This window comes from Salvelinus sp. IW2-2015, linkage group LG5 (assembly GCF_002910315.2).
Source record: "Salvelinus sp. IW2-2015 linkage group LG5, ASM291031v2, whole genome shotgun sequence".
Taxonomy (NCBI): domain Eukaryota; kingdom Metazoa; phylum Chordata; class Actinopteri; order Salmoniformes; family Salmonidae; genus Salvelinus; species Salvelinus sp. IW2-2015.
In genome coordinates this window covers 31,665,678-31,670,390 of record NC_036844.1, presented here as the reverse complement: position 1 = coordinate 31,670,390, position 4,713 = coordinate 31,665,678, and the positions used below count along the sequence as shown (strand labels likewise).

At 47.6% G+C, this 4,713-nt stretch overlaps 1 long non-coding RNA gene and 1 pseudogene across 1 annotated transcript in view; one reads left to right on the top strand and one right to left on the bottom strand.

Moving 5' to 3' along the window:
• The window catches only part of LOC139027782 (uncharacterized), a 663,342-nt gene that overhangs the window by 432,370 nt on the left and 226,259 nt on the right, over positions 1-4,713 (top strand). The gene's annotated exons all lie outside the window — the stretch shown is intronic.
• LOC111963723 (pro-neuregulin-2, membrane-bound isoform-like) overlaps positions 1-4,713 on the bottom strand; it is a 189,230-nt pseudogene that overhangs the window by 43,398 nt on the left and 141,119 nt on the right.

The window sequence follows — 4,713 nt, the reverse complement described above, 5'->3', positions numbered from 1 at the left end:
GGGGTAGAAAGATGTGGTGAGAGGTGATGGTATGAGAGTGATGAAGGTGGGGACTTAGATGTGGGTGAAAATAAGGCGGACGTCCATGGGGTGGATATAAGGTCGGGGATAGAGGTAGATGGATGGTGTGATATCAAGAGGTGTGAAGTAGATGGGGGGTGATCAGAGGGTAGGGGATAAGATGTGGGTGATATAGGTTGATCAGAGGTACGATGCATGGGATGAATATGACGGGGGGTAGATGGGGTGGTATAGGGGAGTAGATAGAGGCTGTAGAAGGGGGGATACGAATGTGGATGAATAGAGGGAGGATAAATATGTGGGGTGATAGGAGATAGCGATGATGGAGGTGATTAGAGGGGGGATAGATTGGGGTGATAGAGGGGGATGGGAATGGGGTCGCATATTGTGGGCGATAGACGGTATGTATGGATGGGTGGGATAGATGGGGCGATACGAGGTAGGAATGGATGGGGTGATAGAGGGTTGATGGAGTGATAGAGGTGGGTGGGCTGCGCGATGTGATCCATGGGCGTGCGGGGTGGATGGAGTGGTAGAGTGGGAATAGAGGTATTCTCATACCGATGATGGGGGATAGAGGGGGATGATTGGGGTGATATAGTGGGCGCGTAAGATGGGTGATAGGAGGGGTAGAGCACGAGGGTAGATGGATGGGCGTCGTTCGAGTCGGCGGATATCGCATGTCAGAGATGATAGAGGGGGCGCTTAGTCATATAGGGCCGTATGGCGAGAATGTCAGCAGCTTACTGCGATACGGTCCAAGATTCCGAGGTGAGAGCAGGACTAGTATGGTGGCGGCTGATAGAGGGGGGATAGATGGGTGATTCAGAGGGGGTGGATTGGGGTGATAGAGGGGGGAATGTGATGGTGTGACAGACCGGGGTGATAGAGGGGTAATGGATGGGGGTATGAGGGGAGGGTATAGCATGCGGCGCTGTCGATCACAGAGGGGTGAATAGACGAGAGGCACTGGATGGGGTGATCGCAGGGGTGATAGATGGGGTGATACTCAGAGGGGATGACAGATGGTGGCTGACAGACAGGGCTGTATAGAGGTAGAATGGATGGGGTGATCAGAGGGGGTTGCGCGTGTGCTGATCTCAGAGGGGGATGTGATGGGGTCGATATCGAGGTGCGCGGGTGGGCGGGTGATTATGCAGGGGGATATGCACAGGGTGATAAGAGGGTGGCGGGTGATAGAGGGGGATAGACAGTGCGTGATTAGAGGGGTGGCGGGTGATAGAGGGGGCGCTAGCAGGTGTAGAGGTAGATGGATGGGGGTATAAGAGGGGGATAGACAGGTGATAGAGGGGGTGGTGGGGTGACTAGAAGGGGGATAGAAGGGTGATAGAGGGGTTTGGTGGGGTGATTAGAGGGTCGGATAAGAAACAGGGTTGAATAGAGGGGTGGTGGGGTGATAGAGGGGGCTAGACAGGTTGTAGAGGGGGCGTGGTGGGTGGATAGAAGGGGTGAATACGACAAGGTCGGATAGAGGTAGAGGGATGGGTATAGGGGGGTTAGCAGGGGATAGGTAGTGAGGATAGGGGTAACAGGGTGAATTAGAGGGTAAATGGATGGGGTATAGAGGGGGGAATAGACAGGGTGATAGGGCTGGGGTTGCTGAGGTTCGAGATGAGATCTCAGTAGAAGGGGATACGGAAAAGGGCTCTGACACGTTGGAGAGAAGAGGGTTAGAAATCACTTGACTGGAATGTTAATTCTATCAATGCAATGAAAGGACGAATGTGATTGACAGCGACTGAACAACAGTGGACAAATGAAGCATCATACAACTTTACTCTTCTGTAAAGAATTACATATGGGATTTAGGAGTGGAGAGAAAAACAGAATTATTAACAAAAGATATATTGCAATTCATCTCTCACTACAATATATATATTGGTTTTATTATTTGTGTACTAGTTTTACATTTTACTGAATTGTTATTAGCTAGTAACATTTCACTACAACATGTACTGAACAGTGTACGCAACCAATAAACTTTGATTTGATTTTAATTGATTGACGCTAAWTAAAGAAGACAAAGCCTAACAACAAATAAAACAGTCCAAGCAGAGTCCAAACAAAGAGAAAAATACCACCAAATGGTGCACTGTGAAGAATCCCAAAATAACAGAGAGGACTCACTTGCAGGAGAACTGATTGATACCATGTATGAAGTAACAGTCGCCGCCGTTCACGCAGTAGGCCTTCTCTGAGTCATTGCATCTTCTGGCATGGCCCGAGCCTGGAGACGGTGTGGTAGTTACTGCAGAGTAAGACAGAGTTACATGTTATTATAAACTGGGTGATTCCAGCACTGAATGCTGATTGGCTGAAAGCCATGGTATATCAGACCGTATACCACGGGTATGACAAAACAACATAATGTTTTACTCTTCAAATTACATTGGTAACCAGTTTATAATAGCAATAAGGCACCTCTGTGGTTTGTGGTGTATGGCTAATAAACCAAGGCTAAGGGCTGTATCCAGGCACTCAGCGTTGTGTCATGCTTAAGAACAGCCCTATGCCGTGGTATATTGGCCATACTGTATACCACACCCCSTCGGCCCTTAATGCTTAAATAACACAGCCATACAGTACTGTAGACAGTTAGAGCTTTTGTTACTGGAGTAGAGTACAATGTATATTCTGTCAAATAATACTTGAAARTAAGAGGGCTCTATACCGGGGAAATATGTAGAAGAGATGTCATATGTTTTAAAATACGGTGAAATATTCTACAATGTCATGTAGGTAAACTCATAGATACAGGTGCTGTACCTCCAGAGCAACGTTCTTATCAGGTCAATCACTTGTTGTTTTGTGATTTTATACACAATGCAAGACAGAAACAGGTCAGATCTTTCCTTCCACGAATTGCATTGTCTCTCTCAGTAGTGTTGACACTGACTCTAGACGCTCAATGAGCAAAGATAAATATTTCCCCTTACAGAGCGTAAGAGTCCTTGTTTATACCTCCGATTCAGATCTTTGGAATGGAATGCCTAAATGTCACGCTGACTGTTGGTGTTGGAGTCATGCTTGGCCACGCAGTTGTAGGTAAACAGAGNCCTCCGATTCAGATCTTTGGAATGGAATGCCTAAATGTCACGCTGACTGTTGGTGTTGGAGTCATGCTTGGCCACGCAGTTGTAGGTAAACAGAGTACAGGAGGGGACTAAGCACGCACCCCTGAGGGGCCACTGTGTTGACGATCAGCATGGCAGATGTTGATCGTTACCACCTGGGGGCGGCCCGTCAGGAAGTCCAGGATTCAGTTGCAGAGAGAGGTGTTTAGTCCCAGGGTCCTTAGCTTAGTGATGAGCTTTGTGGGCATTATGGTGTTGAACACTGAGCTGTAGTCAATTAACAGCATTCTCACATAGGTGTTCCTTTTGTCCAGGTGGGAAAGGGCAGTGTGGAGCGCAATAGATATTTCATCATCTGTGGATCTATTGGGGCGGTATGCAAATTGGAGTGGATCTAGGGTTTCTGGGATAATGGTGTTGATGTGAGCCATTACCAACCTTTCAAAGCACTTCATGGCTACCGACGTGAGTGCTACGGGGCGGTAGTCATTTAGGCAGGTTACCTTCGCTTTCTATGGTGGTCTGCTTGAAACATGAAGGTATTACAGACTCAGGGAGAGGTTGAAAATGTCAGTGAAGACACTTGCCAGTTGGTCTGCGCATGCTCTAGGGAACGTCCTGGTAATCAGTCTGGCCTTGTGGCCTTGTGAATGTTGATCTGTTTAAAAGTCTTGCTCACATCGGCTACGGAGAGCGTGATCACACAGTCGTCCGGAACAGTTGGTGCTCTCATGCATGCTTCAGTGTTGCTTGCCTTGATGCAAGCATAAAAGGCATTTAGCCCGTCTGATAGGCTCGTGTCATTGGGCAGCTTGCGGCTGGGTTTCCCTTTGTAGTCCGTAATAGTTTGCCACGTGCAACGAGCGTCAGAGCCGGTGTAGTAGGATTCAATCTTAGTGTTGTATTGTCATTTTGCCTGTTTGATGGTTCATCTGAGGGCATAGCGGGTTTCTTATAAGGTTTATTATAAATTCAGTTGGTGCCGTGGTCATAAGGCACAGTGGGCTGTTTACCATGGTGAAGATGTCACAACACATACATACACAGGACACACACATACACATGACACGGACACACACACAGACAGACACACAGCACAATTACCTTTTGTCACTGTGTTATCCACACTTTGAGCTCATTCATTCCAGTTATTGATGTAGATTATTAATATTGGCATACACAGAGGGATATCGTTATAGGAAGAAAATGAGAAAGAGGGAGAAAGAAAGAAAGACCGAGACCAAGATAAATACATTGCTGCTAACCTGACCTGTAATTGGGACAGAGACAGAGAGAAAGACATTGCTGCTAACCTGACCTGTAATTGGGACAGAGACAGAGAGAAAGACATTGCTGCTCACCTGACCTGTAACTGGGACAGAGAAAGCCCTACGGAGGTCGGCCCCCCCCAGATAGCATATAAACACGTCATAAGACAGTACTGTGCAGCCGCCTTCATCAACCTGGCCAAGGCTTTCGACTCTGTCAATCACCGCATTCTTATCGGCAGACTCAGCAGCCTTGGTTTCTCAAATGACTGCCTCGCCTGGTTCATCAACTACTTCTCAGACAGAGTTCGGTGTGTCAAATCGGAGGG